This window comes from Rana temporaria, chromosome 1, assembly GCF_905171775.1.
Source record: "Rana temporaria chromosome 1, aRanTem1.1, whole genome shotgun sequence".
Lineage (NCBI taxonomy): Eukaryota > Metazoa > Chordata > Amphibia > Anura > Ranidae > Rana > Rana temporaria.
This window is the reverse complement of record NC_053489.1, coordinates 452,004,680-452,026,246: the sequence shown is the minus strand read 5'-3', so window position 1 is coordinate 452,026,246 and position 21,567 is coordinate 452,004,680. Positions and strand designations below refer to the sequence as shown.

Genomic DNA, 21,567 nt, shown 5'->3' with positions numbered 1-21,567 from the left:
GTGACATATTCACTATATCTGTGAGTAGGTTATGCTATGTCACACATTTCACAGAGCCTGCCTTCTGAAAATACAGAGGTGCTGAGAGGAGAAGTTTCAGAAGGTGGAGTCAGCACAGGAATCACTGCTTGCAGGCAGCAGGATGAGATACATAGTATTTAGAAACTGAATGCAAATAGCAGAGGGGGGAATTCAGGAAACACTGAAAAAGATGGCTAGCAAACTGCACTCACAACATGAAAGGGGATTTGTCAAGTAAGCATATTATGGATCATCAAAAATAACTATTGTTTGTGTAGCGCCTGGTTACTTTTCAGAACCGGTGCTGTTGAAATTTAGAGGGGTTTAGAGAGCTAAGTGACTCTGACCAATGTTAATTAGTCCAAATTTGGAGCCTCTGTCCCAGCTTGGCTGTGCTGTGGGCTTATGCTGTTGTTCCTGGGGTGAAGTTCTACCCCAGGTCGGCAGGTGGCAGCAGTGGAGTTAAGGACTGGATACTTTTTCCCATCAGGAGGAGGTTTCCTCGCTGTGCACGCTGGGTAGGGGTATTTATGGGGCAGACGCCATCTTCATGGGTCTTCTCCTCGTGTGGTGCCCACCTTCATGGTAGCCATTCCGCGGTGCCCCGGCAAATGGCCTTCCGGGCCGGGGGGCACGTGCTAAGCAGAGATCCTGGTTTCGGGACCACGTTGGCCCAGAGCATCTGATTTGCCGCTTGGGGCTCAGTAGTCGACTGAGTTTTACCTAAAGAGGTCCTGGGCTGTCTGTCTTGTTGGAGGAAGCTGTTCGGTGGGGAGTCTGCTTGAGGAGTACCAATAGAGGCTGGTGTTCCAATAGGTGCCTGACTATCCATCAGGGACCAGGGGAACCGGACACTGAAAGGCTGGATGTTGGCCACCTATCAGTCGGTAACCTAATTTAAACTACCTGAAGGAGATCCAGGTGTTACGTCCAGTCAAGAGGACTTTGGACCACTGTTTTCTGAAACCATTTGGAGGGTCTGTGGCAGAGACTTAACCCCAACTTTGAGTGTCATTCTGGCTGCCAGGCTTGTGAGAGAGGTCTGTCCAGGTGCGCTATACCCACTCCGGCTAGAGAGGCGAAGTGAAAGTTTGTCGTTGGAAGCAGGACTATTTCCATTTTACATACACCTGAATCTGTGTTCTCCATCTCTGCTATTCCTCTACTCTTCACCAAGTTCATCTGTTTTACCTTGTTGGGTAAATTAACGCACAAGAAAAAGACATTCCATTACTACGGCTCTCATCAACTACCCTAGACGGCGGAGTCACAGAGGTAACATGCCACCCAAAACAAACCAGCAGCTCCTCCAGGGGTAGTGCTACATTTATATTTAAATAACAATGATGATGTTATAAAATAAAAAGGGCTATATATAACCCTCTTTAAATGAATGGCTGTACCAGTGTTTACCCATGTAAAGTTTTGCATTTGGGAAATACATTGTATGCACGTGTGTATGGCAATGCTGATGCAGATAAACAACAGTTTACAGCCGCATTCACATGTATAGCAGACTGTACTATGGCTTCTTGGGCGCAGTAAAACATTTTTAATTTTATGTGCAGCATATTTTGCACCTGTCACTGTCCATGTGCAGGAGGACTGAAAGTTCAACCAATATTGGAAAGCAGTGCTACTAAACTATTTTGGTAGGGGATATGGCTTGGCACATGGCACAGTGAGACACTTTAGACTGCAGCTCCCACTTTTAACAGGTATTTCAGTGACTCCTGACCTCTGACATGATCACCCAACAGCACGGATGGGCAGGCAGCAGAATAAAGAGGAAAAGAAGACTGGCTACCAGACACCAAGGGAACTAGACAATTTCATCACTTTGTAATTCAGCCTCTACTCCCAGGACCAGGCTAAAATGGTCAGCTAAGATGGTGGCTGATCCTTCCTCCCCTGCATGCTCAGAACCTAATGTTGCTGCACATGTGAGCTCTCAGTGACAACCCCCTCCCCTCAGGGCTCACACAAACTATCCACAAAATCCAGGAGCCTGTCCTGAACATCCCTCAGCTCTGGGAGGACTAGGATTGCCACCTGTCCAGGATTCACCCGGACAGTCCAGATTTTGAATCATGTGTCTAGGTTTCAGTCTGCCTGAAACCTAGACACATTATTCAGACTGGGCTGTGCTCCCAAAGTAACTGGGATAGTTACACAAAAATATGTTACCATCTGGGATCTGTGGGCAGCTGTCTGGGGGCAGGTTCGGCATCACCGGGGGGGTCGGAGCTATGAGGTCAGCAAGAGCAGTTTGGCCACACCCACTGTCTGCTGCAGCGCACTGAATTATCCCTCTTCTTGGGGCACCCAAAGGTGTTCCAGGTCTTTTATAAACCTATAGTGTATACTACAAAACAAAACAAAAATATGGCCTGTGCTGCTAAAGTGTTTGAGTTTGGCTTGAAGAAAAGGTGGCAACCCTAGGGAGGACTGTATTGAATCTCTGCTCAGCAGACAGGAGTTTGAATCCTATGTCAAACATTTAGAAAATATATTCAGACAAAAAATAGCTGATCTGAAAAAAGACATGGTAGCTAAAATAGAAGAACAAAAACTTATGAGGATCCTAAATTAACTCATGATGCACCCCTATTTGTTTTCAATTTCTCTTTATTACACAAGATTCATTACCATATACATTTATTGCTTCCCTTTATGTGTTGATACAGAACCTTGATTATTGTCTATTAGCTTCCTTGTTCCTACCTCTTATCTGAAAATACTACCCTCTCACTCACATACTTCTACTATCTTCCACACCATCTAACTCACATACTTCTAATCACTTCCAAACCCATTCACCCTGCTATACCACCAGAAAAAAAGAAAATGTCCCCCAAGGTGGTTAATTATTATTTTACGATTATAGATATTCGATCATATTTGTCAATGACCGAAATTCCTCCCATTTTTGCCATATTCCAGGCATTTGATTCTTTGTGTAACCTTCTTCTCTTATCCGTCTCTCCATGTATTGTATTTCGTTCATTTCACATATCCATTCTGTTATCGGCAGACTTTTATTATCTCTCCATTTACAAGCTATTATTGTTCTGGCTGCTGTTGTCATATGGTGCAGAATATCCATTTTAATACTCTTTATTGAAACTGACATCAAAGACAACAGTCATATATCTATACTTGGGTTCCTCTTTACCCCCGACACTTTCTGATATATCTCAAATATTTTATTCCAAAAGTTCCTCAACAGATGACATCCGCACCAGATGTGATCCATAGTTCTCCTTCCTACCATACATTTCCAACAGGTCTCTTCGTTTCCACTATTTATATTGTTTAAAGCTACTGGGCTCCAATACCATTTCATTATTATTTTGTAATTTCTCTCTTGATGTTTAATCGCTATAGATGTTTTGTGTATTGTTGCAAATATTTTCTCCCATTCTTTCTCTGATATTGTTCTTCCTATTTCCTCTTCCCCTTTTTTCAATCCCGTTAGTTCTCTGAAAGATCCTGAAGGGAGTAATAAATCGTATATCTTAGATCGTTTTTTAGTGGGTTTTTGTTTTTCTGTTAGTATTTGTTCGAATTAAATTTTTGGTCTATTTATTAAAGCTAAATGCAACCCTATATGAACACACAATGTAAATACACCAAGTACTGTACCAGCAAGATGACCTTGAAAACAGGAATCGTCAAAACAATATAAGGCCTTCCAGAGTTTGTTGAAACCAAACATCTGGCTGCTGTTGCTGCAACTGCAATCTTTAACCAATTGCTTACAAAGCAAATATTCTCTGATTGAGAAAACCAAGGGGCAAATCCACAAAGATTTGGCCCTGGCGCATCGTATCCGAGATACGCTACGCCGCCGTACCTTACCTGGCTTTAAATCGAATCCATAAAGAATTTGCGCCGTAAGTTACAGCGGCGTAGTATATCTCAAGCGGCGTAATGGCGCGGAATTCAAATCGGCAATTAGGGGGTGTGTTTAATTTAAATGAAGCGCGTCCCCGCGCCGAATGAACTGCGCATGCGCCGTCCCTAAATTTCCCGCTGTGCATTGCGCTAAATGATGTTGCAAGGACGTCATTTTTTTTAACATAGACGTGAATTACGTCCATCCCGATTCACGGACGACTTACGCAAACAAAAAAAACATGGCAGGTCTAACTATACGCCACGAAATACCAGCTTTAACTATACGCCGGAAAAAGCCGACTAGAGACGACGTAAAGGAATTCGGCAGCCGCTCGTACGTTCGTGGATCGTCGGAAATAGCTAATTTGCATACTCGACGCGGAAAACAACGTGAACGCCACCCAGCGGACGCCGAAGAATTGCATCTTAGATCCGAAGGCGTACGAAAACGTAAGCCTGTCGGATCTAACCCAGATGCCGTCGTATCTTGTTTTGAGGATTCAAAGCAACGATACAACGCGGGTAATTTGAAAGTACGCCGGCGTATCAGTAGATACGCCGGCGTACTCGCTCTGTGTATCTGCCCCCAAATCTACAGCACTTTAGCACACAAGAATCCTAACCCGGTATTTACCAGGGAATCTATTTGTAGGATTAATTTAAAAAAACAAAACATAAAAGAAGCCTTTCAAGCAGGAAGAACACAGGATACCATATTATTTAATGGTACTCTAATCCTTCTATTGACAGATTTATCATGCCAAATGTTGGCCATAGGCAGAGTTTATAAGCCTGTGACAAGAAGCTCCTTATGCCAAAATATAAAATATCGGTGGGGCTTCCCAAGGGCACAACGTCTGTATTGGGCTGCGTTTTTAGAAAAATTGTAACCACCCCATATCACCTTGCCTGATTGGCTCCTGAAATAAAAAACACCCAGGTTACCAGATAAACTGTGTATTTTCAGCAACAATTCAGAAAGTAAGGGGCTCATAAAGACCCGAGGAAATGAACACATGATCAGTGTCCTCAGAATTCATACTTTCTTCTTGTGTCATAACCAATTATCCACAAGATTAGCTGTTTTGATCCTATGTCTTCCACTCTAGATATACCTTTTTTGGTTGCTTAGGTCAAGAGAACAGAGCTCTTTCTTTGTACTTAACATGGTTATCTTTAAAATGCCTGTCTGTGAATGACTCCAGCTCACTCTATCAACCAGGGAACTCGATATAGCCATTTTCCTCCTTTAATAGAACTAAAGAATATATACCTTATAATCTCTTGACTATTGTACTACAGTTCCCTATCTACACCAGAGACTGAAACATGTAAAGTTTTGTTATAATCTGCACTCAATGTAACTAGAGTTTATTTATTTTTTTATTACAATTATTTCACCCTATGTTGATTTTAAAAGTGTCAAATAACCGAGGGGCTGGAGCTGCCTGGTGTGACGTTCATGTTTTCCTCACCTTGGACCTTCAAAACATATTGGCGCACTGAAGTTTTGTGTTTAAAGACAACTCTTCTGACAAGGTTAAAATCTCTTTATTTAGTTTACTGTTTAACCACTAGATGGCAGCCCTTACCTTGCTACAAGCATTTCATGCTAAAGCTATCTAGACTGGTTACCGCCTGTTATTTGCATATATTTCTGTTTTCTCTGCCCTAGCCTGACCTGGGACATTATTCCACTGTGCCCTTTATCAATTCATATAACGACACCAAATTACATAACCTTCTCCTCACTCAACAGCCGGGGGCTTAACACTCCTGGCTGTTAAAGAGGAAGCAAATACTTTCTCACTATCACGAACCCAAGTGTACACACTTGCCGCCCAAGTGTACACACTGACATTTCAAAAGAACCGCGGTTCTCTTGAAAGGCAAGAACGCAGTGACGTCATCACATACGACGATCATGCGCTCATCACATTCGATGCCGTCGCCGCCATTTTGCTTCACCCTACCTATGCCGTGGAAGCTACCGCGCATGCGTCAAAGTCATTTCGAGCATGCACGGGTTTCCATGGCGACAGGTAAGTATACACACTCAAAAAACTCCACACCTTTGGTCTCAGTGACCGTACTCTTCGCTGGTTCTCTACCTACTTATCCAACCGTACCTTTAGCGTTACTTACAATTCTACTTCCTCCTCTCCTCTTCCTTTCTCTGTTGGGGTCCCCCAGGGTTCTGTTCTTGGACCCCTCCTATTTTCAATCTACACCTCCTTCCTGGGTCAGCTTATAGCCTCCCACAGCTTCCAATACCATCTCTACGCTGACGACACTCAAATCTATTTCTCTGCCCCTCAACTCGCCCCTTCATTCTCCTCACGCATCACTAATTTACTATCAGATTAATCAGTTTGGATGTCACACCACTTTCTCAAACTCAACCTATCTAAAACCGAACTTATAATTTTTCCTCCCCCTCGTGCCTCTTCCCCTAATCTCTCTGTCAAAATTGATGGCACAACCATAAGCCCATCCCCACATGCCAAGGTCCTAGGAGTAGTCCTGGACTCTGAACTCTCCTTCAAGCTCCACGTCCAAACACTGTCCAAATCTTGCCGCCTCAACCACCACAACATCTCCAAAATACGGCCCCTTCTAACCAATGACACAACAAAGCTCTTAATTCACTCCCTGGTCATCTCTCGCCTCGATTACTGCAACTCCCTTCTCATTGGCTTACCGCTGCATACTCTATCCCCCCTTCAGTCCATCATGAATGCTGCTGCCAGACTCATCCACCTTACCAATCAGTCTCTGCTGCTCCTCTCTGTCAATCCCTCCACTGGCTTCCGCTCGCCTAACGAATTAAATTCAAAATACTAACTACTACCTACAAAGCCATCCACAACTCTGCCCCCAGCTACATCACTGACCTAGTCTCTAAATACCAACCTAATCGTTCTCTTCGTTCTTCTCAAGACCTCCTGCTATCTAGCTCTCTCAGCACCTCCTCCCATGCTCATCTCCAGGACTTTTCCAGAGCCTCTCCAAGCCTATGGAACTCCTTACCCCAATCTGTCGTTCTATCTCCTTCTCTATTAGCTTTTAGAGGATCCCTAAAAACCCTCCTTTTCAGAGAAGCCTATCCTACCCACATCTAACAACTGTATTTTAATTTTGTCCATCTGATCACCCCCCACATCTACTACCCTTTGTTCCACTTGACCCTCCCTTCTAGATTGTAAGCTCTAACGAGCAGGGCCCTCTGATCCCTCCTGTATTGAATTGTATTGTAACTGTACTGTCTTCCCTGATGTTGTAAAGCGATGCGCAAACTGTTGGCGCTATATAAATCCTGTATAATAATAATAATTAATAATAATAATAATAAATAAAAACAAATTTCGAGGTAGCTAAATAAATGAATTTTTCGGACGAAACCGAAATTCCAAAACACAATATTTCAGTGTGCACATGTCTAGAATACAGGATTAAGCTGCCTTTTTACAAAATCCAGAGGATTAACCCCTTAGGTTTCACAGCGAGTATAATAAGCATGCTTTACTGCATATACAGAATGACTTTACTGTTGTGTGTTTAGTAATCCTTTAAGAATTTTCCTCCTTACAAGGACTTTTCCCTCTCATGATAGCCACTTATGCAAATACCACCAAACCCGGCTGAACTTTTCATTGCCTTCTGAACCTAGCGCTTTTACACCTGTCTTTGAAAATGTAGCCATGTTCAGGGGACATGGGATGTCCACACTAGGAGGTTGGTCATGTTCCCCATGACCTGAAGCCATGCATTTTACCCATCCCCATACAGGATAATTTTAACCTCTGCAATCCTTAAACACCTCCACATATGATTGCCCTACAGATTACAAATTGTTCCTTCTCTGCAAGTAATTCAACTTCTCCTCTGAGCAGTGGCGGCTGGTGCTCAAAATTTTTGGGGGGGCGCAAACAAACTGAAAAATACTGTAAAAAAAAAAAAACATCAATTGCAGCCTCACTGTGCCATCAATTGCAGCAACTGTGACCATACAATTCAGCCACTATGCCCCATACAATGCAGCCACTGTGTCCATACAATGCAGCCACTGTGTCCATACAATGCAGCCACTGTGTCCATACAATGCAGCCACTGTGCTCATAGAATGCAGCCACTGTGCTCATAAAATGCAGCCACTGTGCCCATAAAATGCAGCCACTGTGCCCATCATATACAGCCTCTGTGCCATTAAAATGCAGCCCCTGTACCCATCATATGCAGCCACTGTGCCCATAAAATGGAGCCACTGTGCATATAAAATGCAGCCACTGTACCCATCAAATGCAGCCACTGTGCCCATAAAATGCAGCCGATGTGCCCATCATATGTAGCCACTGTGCCCATAAAATGCAGCCACTTTTCTTATAAAATGCATCCACTGTACCCATTAAATGCAGCCACTGTGCCTGAGGACCTGTTGTTATCCCTGCCTGCTGGACTACAGTATACCACACATCTCAGTTCTTCTACACATGCATACATTGATAGTTTTCCCAGGAAAAAAAAAATACTGCCCTAAGGTCCGGTTATATAAATAGATTCCAGAGGCAGCTGGCAACAAAAATAACATACATTCATGCAATACATGAATGTATGTTATTTGCGAGAGGGAGTGGCGCTGCAGCGCCCTCTATAGACAGCCGCCAGAACTGCAGTTAAAGTTAAAATGACAAAACAAGTAAAATAAAAATTCTTAAAGGGCCCGTTTTTTTTTTTTTGTGACTACAGGAGGAGGGGGGGGGGGGGGGGGCGGCGCCCGGGCGTCCCCTATGGACGGGCCAACACTGCCTCTGAGACACATAGATCCCTTACTGAGTATGAGGAGCAGTGTACCCTTGTGGAACTAACATGCCATGCCTTTTAAGTTATTAACGAGATAATACAAATCTCAATGACCCCTTACTCACTTTTACAAATGCCTGAAAACTTGACATAGACCATGTCATCTCCCTCAAGAATTGGCAAACAGGCATTATTTTTACAGAAAAATCTTCAATCTCTAATTATGCAGAAGAAAATCAGTTATACATACAGTATACTGTAATCTTATAGATTACAGTACTGTATGTAAAAAAAACACACCCCCCCTTGTCCCTAGTGGTCTGTCCTGTGTCATGCATGTCATTTTATATAATAAAAATGTTTCTTTCTCCCTGCAAACTGTAGATTGTCCATAGCAACCAAAAGTGTCCCTTTATGTCAAAAATAGTTTTAGATCAGCTAAAAAACAGCGATAATAAATTATAATCACTTGCAGAATTGTGCGATAGCGATTTGTGGGGAAATTCGTCATAAAAATAAATAAATAATGACAGCGACAATTCTGCAACTGAGCAAATTTCAGTGATTTTGATTTGATTACATTATTGAATAATTGTTATTATAATTATATTATTATTTGTTATAATTATTTATTATATTATAATTTATGATTTTGTTTTTAAAAAAATGTCATACCCGGGATGCCTATTAGAATCTTGTTTGGTAAGATTTAAGTGAGTTATTCCTAAGAATTACAGGCCTACAATATAAAACGCCAAATTTCCTTGCAAATAATGGTACCGCTTTCAGCATGTTTTTTCTGAAAGAATCATACCGCCAGGGAGGTTAATCAAGCTTGCTACTTTCTCTTCCTTTTCAGCAGCCTGTGCAGGTGCTTGTGAGCAGGTGATAGGGACAGTTTAATACAATGGGGGAGATTTATTAAATCTGGAGCACTCAGAATGTGGTGCAGCTGTGAATGGTAGCCAATTAGCTGAAGAATGGCCCCTCGCTACTAGTGAGGAAGACGGGGACATCACAGGCTTCTCCTGCAGGTAAGTGTCACATAATGGGCTACTATGCGATGCATAGTAGCCCATTATGCTTTACCGTTCCAGGGAAACAAAGAGGAAGTAACACCCATCAAGGTTTACTTCCTGTTTAAGCTTCTACAATAAAACCTTGACGTTGATTGGTTTAAATGCAGAGCTGCACTCTCCAGTTTTAGTAAATCTCCCTCAGTGTTTCTCAACTCCAGTCCTCAAGGTGCCCCAACAGGTCATGGTTTCAGGCTTTCAATTATTTTGCACAAGGTACTTGATCAGTTTCACTGCCCTAGTAATTACCACAGCTGTTTCATCTGAGGGAAATCCTGAAAACATGACCTGTTCGGGTGCCTTGAGGACTAGAGTTAAGAAACATTGGTTTAATAAATAGAAACAGTTCAGCCTATGAATAACAAGCACAATTGAGTGCCAAATCTCAGCTAATATAGTGAATGCATAGCTCTTATAAAGTGATCTTATTGTCTTCTTCAGTGTGTATTTTTCCATTTAGTGAAACACAATGCAGGTAAGAGGAAATTTAATAATATATGTATCCTGTTCCCTGGTATAAAAGAGGTTATATAAACATAAGCCTTATAACTAGCTGGCATCTTTTCCATTCAGACTGGCAGTACAAACACTTCTCAAATTAGGTTTTGCATACAGTCTCAGAGCCTGATTTACTAAGGCTGAAAGCTTCTCTGACAGGCTGTCAATTCTCAAAATGCAGCAGAAATGCCTTACTGTGATCTACTAAAGAGAACACCTTAGGCATGCATATGGAATGCAAATACTGGACTCAGGCCCAGGCAGTCATGTACAGTCTTTACTAAAGCCAATCAGATACCCTAATGATCATAAGATTTCTATTTACAAAAGCAGATAAGCAGGGACTTTAGATTCAAATTATATTACCTGTTCAATGTTTTAATGACTACGGCTATAGTAGTGCAGGGAAAGCCCACTGATAGTCTGAAATTGATTTATTGTGTATTGCTATACATACTGTATGTCTTTATCTTTTCCACCACATCAACTTGAAAAGTAGCATCTGACAGCTGACTTAGACCTAGTTTATACTTGCATATTTTTACCACCTCCCAGCCACTGCCCTTAAGTTGCAAAGGCAGCCATATGGGGCATGCTTTGCATTGTAGTGTGGCAAAAATTATCCCCACACACAGATCACCCTCCAGTTCAACAGTGTATCAAAATTAAAAGAAGAACATAGTTAAAAAAGCAGTAAAAACAGCACATACATAAATCGCAGCCGGTTCCAAAAGAGGGGCTTTTAGGTTCACATGGCATGATGATGTCACAAACTTAGACTCCACCCTACGCGTTTCACTACAAATAGCATGTTCTGAGGAACAGGAACTATGTTACTTGGTTTAAATAAACGAGAAGTGCTTTTTATCAGTTTTGTACTATGCGATTCCTCTGGTTCTTCTTTTAATTATGTTACACTGTTGAATCAGAGGGTGATTCGTGAGTCCTGACCTACAGTATGTGGAGATTGTAGGCGGCTCTGTGGTAGAAGAATGGCTATATAACACATTTTGACTGCTCTGTAATATGCGGTCAAAGCATTCATTTACTACAATGTCATGTGGCAACTCATCACAAACCAGTTTGTGACCCAGTTTGAATTCTGAACCATAGTTTAAGAAATGGAGAGGCACTGGAAGCAGAAATAATGCTCAAACTGGTGAAGAACTACATTAAATTGGGCTATTTCAAGCCTCTAATTGAAGTGAAAATACTGTAATGGCAGGTGTCACTAGGCCTGTCATTTATAGCTGGTGACATTCTACTTCTGCACCCTGCTATTGGAGTATATCATTTATGACTGAGTTGCTGCCACAGCTGTTGTCCCTGGAGGATACATGATCTATCTCCTGCTACTTGTATATCTTCCAGTCTTGTACCCCCTCTGATACTAAGATATCTTCCAGTCTTGTACCCCCTCTGCTTTTAAGATACTGTATCTTCCCATTTTCTACCCTCTCAACTCTGTAGATATCTTCCAGTCCTGAACCTCCTCTGCTACTAAGATATTTTCTATTCTTGTACCCCCACTGCTACTAAGATTTTTTCCCATCTTGTGCCCCCCTAGGCCACTAAAATAAATCTTGCATCCCCTCTGCTACTAAGATTTCTTCAATTTTTGTACCCCCTCTGCCACTAAGATATGTCTTGCATCCCCTCTGCTACTACGTTGTCTTCCAGTCCTGTATCCCCTCAGTTACTAAGATACCTTCCAGTCTTGTATCCCTCCTGCTTCCAATATGTGTTCCAGTTTTCTACCCCATCTGATTTGTAGGTATATTTCAGTCTTGTACCCCCACTTCTACTAAGGTATCACCAATTTGTTTACCCCCTATGCTACTCGGATGTCTTCCATTCTTGTAACCCCTCTGCAACTAAGATATGTTTCGGTCTTGAATCCCTCCTGCTTCTAAGATATTTTCCAATCTTGTACCCCCTCTGCTTCTATGATATCCTTAAGGATTATATAGTGCCCAGTAGGTGCCACTGGAAAATTGCCCAGGTTGTTTTCCAAGTAGATTGCCCCAGAGCCACGCATATGTTCACAGTCACTCTTTGGCTCAATAACAAGTCCAGGGGTGTTAATTTTGTTGTTTTTATTTTTGGAGTAACTGGGGTAGTGTTGAGGGAATTAGGTGGGATACTCAAAAACAAAAATAAGAACTATGTACAGGTTCAGGACAGTAGACTACCTTCTGAAAAGCAAAGGCAAAAGTCCTTGCAATAGCAAACTGTGGACTTGGCTTGTAGTAGAAGTAGTGAAAAGCAGGCTTCTTTCTTTAGAGCACCAAGAACAGAGTCCCTTTACAAAGAACTGGATAGACTGAGGTCTTCTGGACACCAGCCAATGTCCCCTTTGGTCACACAACTGACTCTCTAGCACAAGAAAGATGACAGCAGCCCAAAAGTCTGTACTCACAAAATGTCCAGGGACAGTTGGTTGCCATCTTCCAACTTTCAAGTGACACCTTTCTCCAGTGATACTAGACTAGATCTTCAGCAGGCAGCCCCTTAATAAGCTCCCTGTAGATTCAGCATCCAGACCCTCAGGTCACCCACCTGAGGCCTAACGAGCAGCAAGCACATGGCAGCATTTCTGCCCTCCAGGCTGGACTTTCCCTCTGCAGGCAAAGATCCAGCAGCTCCGTGTCTCAGCATACTTATATAGACTCCCAGCAGCCTTCAGGGCTATTCTCCCTGGGATTGGCCAGGGCTGTATAAATATTCATGCTGCTATTTGCATTGCTTCACACCTATGTTCCAGAGAGTTCTCCAGTTCCCTGGCAAGCAGAGGAAACCACAAACTAGCAGCAGCTGAAACACTAAGCTGACCTAACCAATCACATGCAGCTGCACCGATGACAGTGAGAAAAACTAAATTTACCTAACACAACAATTATAGCCACACTGGTTACAGTGAGACAAACTAAGTTTTACCTGGCAATGAAAAATACAGCTCCACTAAACACAGTGAGCCAGCCTAAAAGGTAACTCATTTTAGCAACTATCTAGAAGGGTGCTACACTAGTATCTCTTCCTCTACTAAGTTGTCTTCCAGTCTTGTATCCCCTCAGCTACTAGGATACCTTCCAGTCTATCATCCCCTCAGCTACTAAGATAACTTCCAGTTTTCTACCCCCTCTGTTCTGTAGATATCTTCTGGTCTTGTACCCCCATGCTACTAAGATATCTTCCATTCTTGTACCTCCTCTGGTCCTAAGATATCTTCCAGTCTTGTATCCCCCCTGCTACTAAGATATCTTTCAATCTTGTAGCTCCTAAAAAATCTGCATGTCATAGCTTCTGCAAGTGAGGAAGCTGCTAGTCCTATTCTCTGTCATTGGGATATTGGCAATAGGTTGCACCAGTGTAGCATTCTTCACACTGGGTTCACACTTATGCAAATTTTATGTGGTTTTCCCCACATCCAATTAGCATGACAAGAGAGTGTGACCACCTCTTAATGGAGCTGGTCCACACACTTCCGGTGCAGGCACGGAGTGCACTGGGAAAAAGGGTCCTGTGCGTCTTTGGCTCCGTTTCAAGTCTGAATTCCATCAAAAATGCAGACCTGATTCGCACCTGACATGGAGAACAGGGACATTTGTTGCCACAGCTAGTGTGAACCGAGTATCAGTCAAACTTTTTTAATAGAATATTTGTGCAGGATATGCCATTGTGTTGTGTGCTGGGTGTCCAGTGTGCATCTGTGACTTTGAGTAGGAGTGGGCTCCCTCCAGGCATACATGCCCTCAATCTATCCGTTATTATATGTGTGCTCCTACTATGGAGGCTCTCAAAATTTAAAGAGTTAGGACTGCAGATAAAACTGGGGTGCCTTGTCATGCCCCCTGCAGCTTACACATGTATTTGCAAATGTGTGCAAATTAAATCTCTGTTTTTAACATGAACTGTTAGACAGGACAATTCGGTTTCCTGCAGGCTGGCTGGTAAGTTAAGCTGGGAATCTTTTCTTTGTTTTTGTTTGACATGCGTCGCCCTTTCATGTGCTCCTTGCTGTTAGGGGGGATGATATAACTAGGTGACTAAGCTGTGTTTTTACTGCCCTTCACCTACCCCTTTGGAAACTGCAAAGGCAGCTGTGCAGAATATACACATTGCAAAATGATGTACCCTTTTGCAGTACCGCCCACTAAGAACGACCCATTCAAGTGCACACGGTTGTGTATAAAAGTTCAATGAGTTCCTGAACTCTTGACAGACTCTTGCATCTTTCATCCAGTGCTGCACTGACGTTTCTGGATTCTGAATCATGAGGAAAGCAAAATAATTTCCAAGGGATCTGCGGGAAAAGGGAGTTGAACTGTATAAAACAGGAACGTGAAATAAAAAGATATCCAAGGAATTGAGAATGCCAATCAGCAGTGTTCAAACTCTAATCAAGAAGTGGAAAATGAGGGGTTCTGTTGAAACCAAACCACGATCAGGTAGACCAACTAAAGTTTCAGCCACAACTGCCAATTAAATTGTTTGGGATGCAAAGAAAAACTCAAATGACTTCAGTTGAAATACAGGACTCTCTGAAAACATGTGATGTGGCTGTTTCAAGATGCACAATATGGAGGCACTTGAATAAAGATGGGCTGCATGATTGAGTCACCAGAAGGAAGCCATTACTATGCAAATGCTACAAAGTATCTCGTTTACAATATGCCAAACAGCACAGAGACAAGCCTTAAAACTTCTGGCACAAAGTCATTTAGAGTGATGAGACCAAAATTTTGCTTTTTGGCCACAACCATAAACGCTTCATTTGGAGGCTGGCAGATTCCCTTGGAAGCGGAAGCAATTCCAAAGTCGGCCTTCATCACCCTGTTCGAGCCGCAGACCTAAACCTGAAGCCAGACAAATGTAATATCAATATGTCTGAGGTGCAATATCTGGGACATGGGGTGGGCTGTGGGAAGCAGAGGCCTGAACCTGCAAAAATCAGCCCGTCCTAAACTGGTCGATTCCCAGAAGCAAGAACCAGGTACTTGCAACTTTGGGGACAGCAGGGTACTACAGGAAGTTTATACTCCACTATAGTGACATAGCCAAACCCCTGACGGACCTGACCAAAAAGACTCTCCCTAGACAGGTCCTGTGGTCCCCGGAGTGCGAGACAGCATTTCATCAGTTAAAAACCGCCCTAATGCAAGCTCCCATACTGGCGGCACCCCGATCCTAACAAACGCTATGTCGTCCGTACAGACGCCTCCATTTTCGGACTGGGAGCCGTACTAAGTCAAGTTGGCGACGATGGCAAAGAGCACCCGGTGGCGTATCTCAGCCGCAAGTTGTTACCCCATTAAGTTGGTTATGCTGCTGTGGCAAAAGAGTTTTTGGCCTTAGTCTTGGCTTTAACGAAATTGCAGCCCTACATGTATGGATGCTGTTTTACCGTCATGATGGACCACAATCCCTTGATATGGCTAAACCGGGTGACGGGAGAAAATGGCCGATTACTAAGGTGGAGCCTGGCTTTGAAACCGTACAATTTCACCATACAATATTGGCCAGGGCCTCAAAACGGGAATGTGAATGGGTTTTCCTGGCAGACGGACCTGGAACCTTAAGACCACTATTCCAACATCCTCGAGTTGACCCGTTCGTGGACCCACTGTGGCGGTTGGACTGTTTACCAGGGGGAGGATTGTCATGATCCTAAGGCCCGGTACACACGAGCAAACATGTACGATGAAACCGGTCCGTCGGACCGTTTTCACCGTACATGCCTGCCAGAGGGCTTCTGTACGATGGTTGTACTAACCATCGTACAGAAGTCCGCGCGTAAACAATACGCGGGGCGTGTCTGCATCGTCGCCACGACGATGACGCGGCGATGATGCAGAGACGTGGGCGGGCCTGTCATTTAAAGGCTTCCACGCATGCGTCGAAGTCATTCGACGCATGCGAGGGACGGCGGGCGCCTGGACATGTACAGTAGGTCTGTACTGACGACCGTACATGTCCGAGCGGGCAGGATTCCAGCGGACGGTTTTAAAACACGTCCAGGAATATTTGCCCGCTGGGAAAAGGCCCGGCGGGCAAATGTTTGCTGGAATTCGGCCCGCTCGTGCCTACACACGACCGAACATGTATGCTGAAACTGGCCCTCGGACCAGTTTCAGCATACATGTTTGGCCGTGTGTACGGGGCCTTAGAATACTGAAGTATTTCTCCTTGATTCTATTACACAGTGCTGGGTCCTCCGCCTTGTCTTAAGGCTAACCCCCTCCAGATGGCTCCGTGGTCTGGAAGGAAGGCATTGTTCTGTGTTTGACCGTTTGTTTATGTACTTTAATTATCTCCTGGGACTTCTCTGTGTCATTACACATATCAGTCCTCCTATTCAAGCTACCAGACCAATCCCTGCTGGACCCTGTTTCAAGTTCTCATTTGCATGGCCAAGAGGACCTAAGTGAGGACTTGAGTGTACTTTACAATTGACCAATACGAAAGTGGTTGTTTGGGCGGGGTGTTCAAACTGCTATGTATAAAAGTGTGTTGTGAGATTCCTGTTTGAACTTACATACAGCCTGCCTGGTATTTGTTCTAAGCTATACCAAATGGATTCGAATGGCACATAGCTGTAGTTCTAATCCCGGAGCATCGGACAACAGAACTATCAGACGTTGCGATCTGCAATCTGATCCAATAGCAGCAGAGGAGTGTCAGGAGAATGAAACCAAGCGAGCAGGGACTCGTTACACGCAGAAAATAGGCATAACTAGGGCAGTCAGATAATCTACTGCACCTAAACACCCATGTACATATATTTTATTATTTACCAATGAAACACTGACACCTGCTGGATTAAAATGGCCTATTCGGCCTATTTATTTAACAAAATAACCAAAGATAAACATATATAAAATATATATATATATATATAACATTAATTCAATATTTTTTTTTTTAAATCAAAGTGACGTTTATTGAGCATAGAGCAAGGGGTGGTTACAGACAGTGTAATAAACGGTGCAACATGCACCACAAGCAAGGATACATGGTAATGTCAAGAGTACAGGCATAACAGACATAACAAAGACAAGATAAGTGGCATATGGCAATGCAAAAAAGGGCTAAGGGACATGTCACGTAGGTGATGGGGGCCTTAACCCGGGGGTATCTAGCAGGTGCCTATGGGGGGAGTCAACCAGTAGGGGTATCACAGGAGGAGGCTTCCCCCAGCCATCTATCCCAGATCTTGTTGTATTTACCGGGGCATCCCCTATGGGTATAGAGAAGCTTTTTGAAAGGCAGGGTGTCGTTGACAGCCTTGATCCATTGTTGCAGGGTGGGAGGGGGACCCCTCAGCCAGGTTTTCGATATCTGAAGCCTTGCGAGGAACAGAGTCTCTTGCAAAAATGTGTTAAGGTATTTCTCGGCCTCAGACAGCGAAAATATCCCGAACAGACATTGTCGGGGGCTAAGGGAAAGAGGGGAGCCCATTCGGTCGTGGAGAAACCGGACTACCTGGGTCCAGAAGCCGTTCACACAGGGGCATTCCCAGAGGAGGTGGTAAAGGGTAGCTGCAGGGGAACCACAGCCCGGGCAGGTAGGGTCACTACCCGGCCTAAACTTTGAGATCCGGCGAGGCGTCAGGTAGGACCGGTGCAGGATATATAGTTGGGTTAGACGGTCTGATATTTTAGGAGAGACCAACTTACAGTTAGTAAGGACTTCGTCCCATTCGCCCGGCGACAGCACCCCCAGATCGGGCTATTAATTCAATATTTAATAATTTAACATTTTAACTCTTTAACACTTTTTAGGGTCTGTGATACCTTTTAGTTAGCATCTGGTCCCCAGGCGCTAGAATTGCCTCGAGGACCACTAACTGACCACAGACCCACCAACTTATCACCGGTGGTCCAGACTAACACCACACCAACCCGGAGGACTCCATACCACAGATGGGTCCCACTGTTTCTCCCATACCTCCTGTTTTCCACCAAAATCAGGAACCCAACCATCATCACGGCACAAGTGTGACACCTCACACTTGTCACACTTGCGCCCGCAGCCACACAAGAAAAGACCTGCAAATACCCTCCTGCAAGCCCAGGGCCCAAAGGTCAATACCCACCGAGTTGAGATGAACCCCATCCCCTTTCAAGTACCTCCACGTATCCATCTCCAGCTCAAGGTGACTGATCACCATCCCACCGTGATGGACAATGAACTTGCCCACCTCCCTGTTGATATTTATGCATGCCTTATCCAGTCTCTCTATGGAACGGGATTGCCTCCATACTGTGCAGGCCACCATATCTGACCACACTACTATTAGCTCAGGGAAAGAAGCCCTAAACCGCAAAAAAAAACACTGAATGTCTTTTATCACCTGACGCATGGGGCGAATGCCAAGGTCATTGCCCCCTGCGTGAAGGACTAGAATGTCTGGAACTCGATCCAACCTGGAAAAACAGTGCACCATGGGAACAACTTTTTCCCACATTAGGCCCGGAACACCTATCCACCGGACACTCCCCTCCTCCCTGGAAATACCTAGCTGTCTCCCCTCCGGCCGGACATCTGCCCATTTTTCCCCCCAAAAAACAAGAATGTCCTAGTATCCAAATGAGACATCTAGTTGCACCTGTAACGACATAACAGAACACACATCCAGAGGGAGAAAAATGAAGAACAAACCAAAACACACAACCACAGATAAGAACGTACCAAACTTACAACAAATGTGGACGAACATACAAGCGATACCTCTGCGATTCCCATCTGCCAATCCTCTTAATTGAGTCTGCAGGTAAACCCCAACGAGCTGCCTCTGTAGCAGCCCCATTTTGAAATGAATGTGTTGCATACTCACCTGGGACCAAACCCCCTTCTTTCAAGCATTTTCTGAAAACCAACGTAAACTGAAAAGCGATAAGCATGCACCATCAAGGTGGACGAATAATGCACCAGTTGTCACTGGGCACATATGTAAACAATGTAAACAATGTCCCCAAAACAATTCTAGCCACACCCCCTTGCCTTGTTGATCAGTCTTTGAGCGCCGCACCAAAATCCAAACCGACTCATCCGTTCATTGAACGAACATCCTCTAGACCAGGGGTCTCCTAACTTTTTAAACAAAGGGCCGGTTTATTGTCCTTCAGACTTAAGGAGGGCCGGATTGTGGCCAGCGGGAGTGAACATTTTCCTGGCATCAGTGGAAGCAAACATCGCCACATTTCATATTGGATGGGAGGGATAGTGCCCCATCATTGGTATTGTAGGGAGAAGTAGTGCCCCATTATTGGTGTCACTGGGAGAAATGGTGCCACATTTTTGGTGTCAATGATTTCGGTGCCCCATTTTTGGTGTCAGATGGCAGAAGAGTGTCTTGTATCAGTGGGAAGAATAATGTTCCAAGGGCCGGATAAAGGCAAGAAAAGGGACACATTCGGCCCCCGGGCGGCAGTTTGGAGACCACTGGTATAGAGGATCAGCAATGTCGCCCTAGGACAAGACTACAGAACAGCTACCTCTGTGTTATGCATGGGAGAGGGGAGAAGATGTTCTGAAGTCCCATCCTAAGGTGACAACACTCCCTCTCAGTCCTCTATGTATAGAGCAGGGGTCTCCAAACTTTTCAAACAAAGGGCCACTTTATTGCCCTTCAGACTTTAGGAGGGCCAGATTGGGGACAGCAAGGGAGCAAAATGTCACGGGCCCGGCATCAGTGAGAACAAATATGGCCTCAGGGTTGGTGGTCAGGAGTATTCCCCCTATTAGTAGGAGGAATAGTATCCCATCATTGGTATCAGTGGACAATATAGTGCCCCATTGTTGGTGTCAATGGGAGGAATAGTGCCTCATGTCAGTGGGAGGAATTGTGCCCCAAGGGCCAGATAAAGGCTAGCAAAGGGGCCACATCTCGGGCTGCAGTTTGGAGACCCCTGCTCTAGACGCAAGCCACCCTCCACCCGCTTGGAAGGCGAAACAAATTCACCAATTTTCAACGCTCCGAAAAAAGCCAACGCGAAAGCAGCCCTGAAAAGGACCTGCTCATACTGAGACGCACACCCCTTCCAATCTGGACAAAACCGTATCCAGGACCTCAAATGACACCGGGCGTCTGGAATCCCTTGTAGCACCACCTGCTCCGTAATGCCCAGTGGACTGCAAAAGATTTTCTCCTGCCCGTCAACTGAAATAAAAACGCTAAAGCTGCCATCTTTTTACCTATCGCCCAGCTCGAGACCCCTTTGACATAATTACTACAGATAAAGCACAATACCAACCCTTGTAACTCTCCGGGGACATCAGACCCGCCTCCCTCCTCCAATAGAGAAAACCATTACTGCCATACCTTGGAATACCCCTTCCAAGTTCCAGCGCTGAGCAACTGTCTAATCAATCCCGCGGCGACTCCAGAGCAATGTTCCATAAGCTCGGTGGGAAGGCATCCCCATCCTGTTCTGCTTCTGGTGCCAGCCGGCGAAACTCGTCCCACTGGAAATGAGACAAAGCATCCCCCAATTTGTTATTGACCACAGGGATAGGTACCGCATAAATAAACGCATTTATCCGCAAACAGCTTTAAACCAAGGATCTCAACAACCTGACCACTGAGGGGGAAGAAGCCGATATAGTGTTAATAGCCGACACCACCCCCATGTTGTCACAGTTAAATCGTACCTTTTTGTTCCTGAGATTCTCACCCCACAGCTCCACTGCCAACACAATTGGAGACAGCACCAGATTGCGCAGGAACCCCTCCTGTCTCCACACCTCCGGCCAAGGGCCAGCGCTCCACCAGCCCGGACAGAATGCACCATACCCCAATGACCCAGCGGCATTCGTGAACAGCGTTGCTGACCGTACCAGACTGCCACACCGAGCGACCATTCCAAAAATGAATCCCAGATCCTCAAATCCTCCTGCAGCTCCCTGGTTAGCCGAACAAAATGATTAGGCACTCTCACACTGGCCGTGGCCGCCGCAAGTCGCCTGCAAAAAAATGCGCCCCATGGGAATTATCCGGCACGCAGTTAAGTTTTCCTAGCAACGACTGCAAATCCCGCAAACGAATCTTACCATACTTTCTAACCCATGAAACGGCCGCATCGAAGGATGTATAGGTAACCGCACAAATTTTTCGGATCAATACCATCGTTCACCGAACCGCCCTTGGGGTAAGACAGATGATGAATCATCCAAAACTGCCCCAGCTCCTTTTTAGGAACCACTCCCAACGGGGAAACTATCAAATCGTCCAATGGCGAAACCTGAAACGGCCGGCCATCTGGCCTAGCGC

At 44.6% G+C, this 21,567-nt stretch overlaps 1 protein-coding gene across 2 annotated transcripts in view; it reads right to left on the bottom strand.

Annotated features, from left to right (window-relative positions):
- BTC (betacellulin) overlaps positions 1 to 21,567 on the bottom strand; it is a 79,528-nt gene that overhangs the window by 10,182 nt on the left and 47,779 nt on the right. The gene's annotated exons all lie outside the window — the stretch shown is intronic.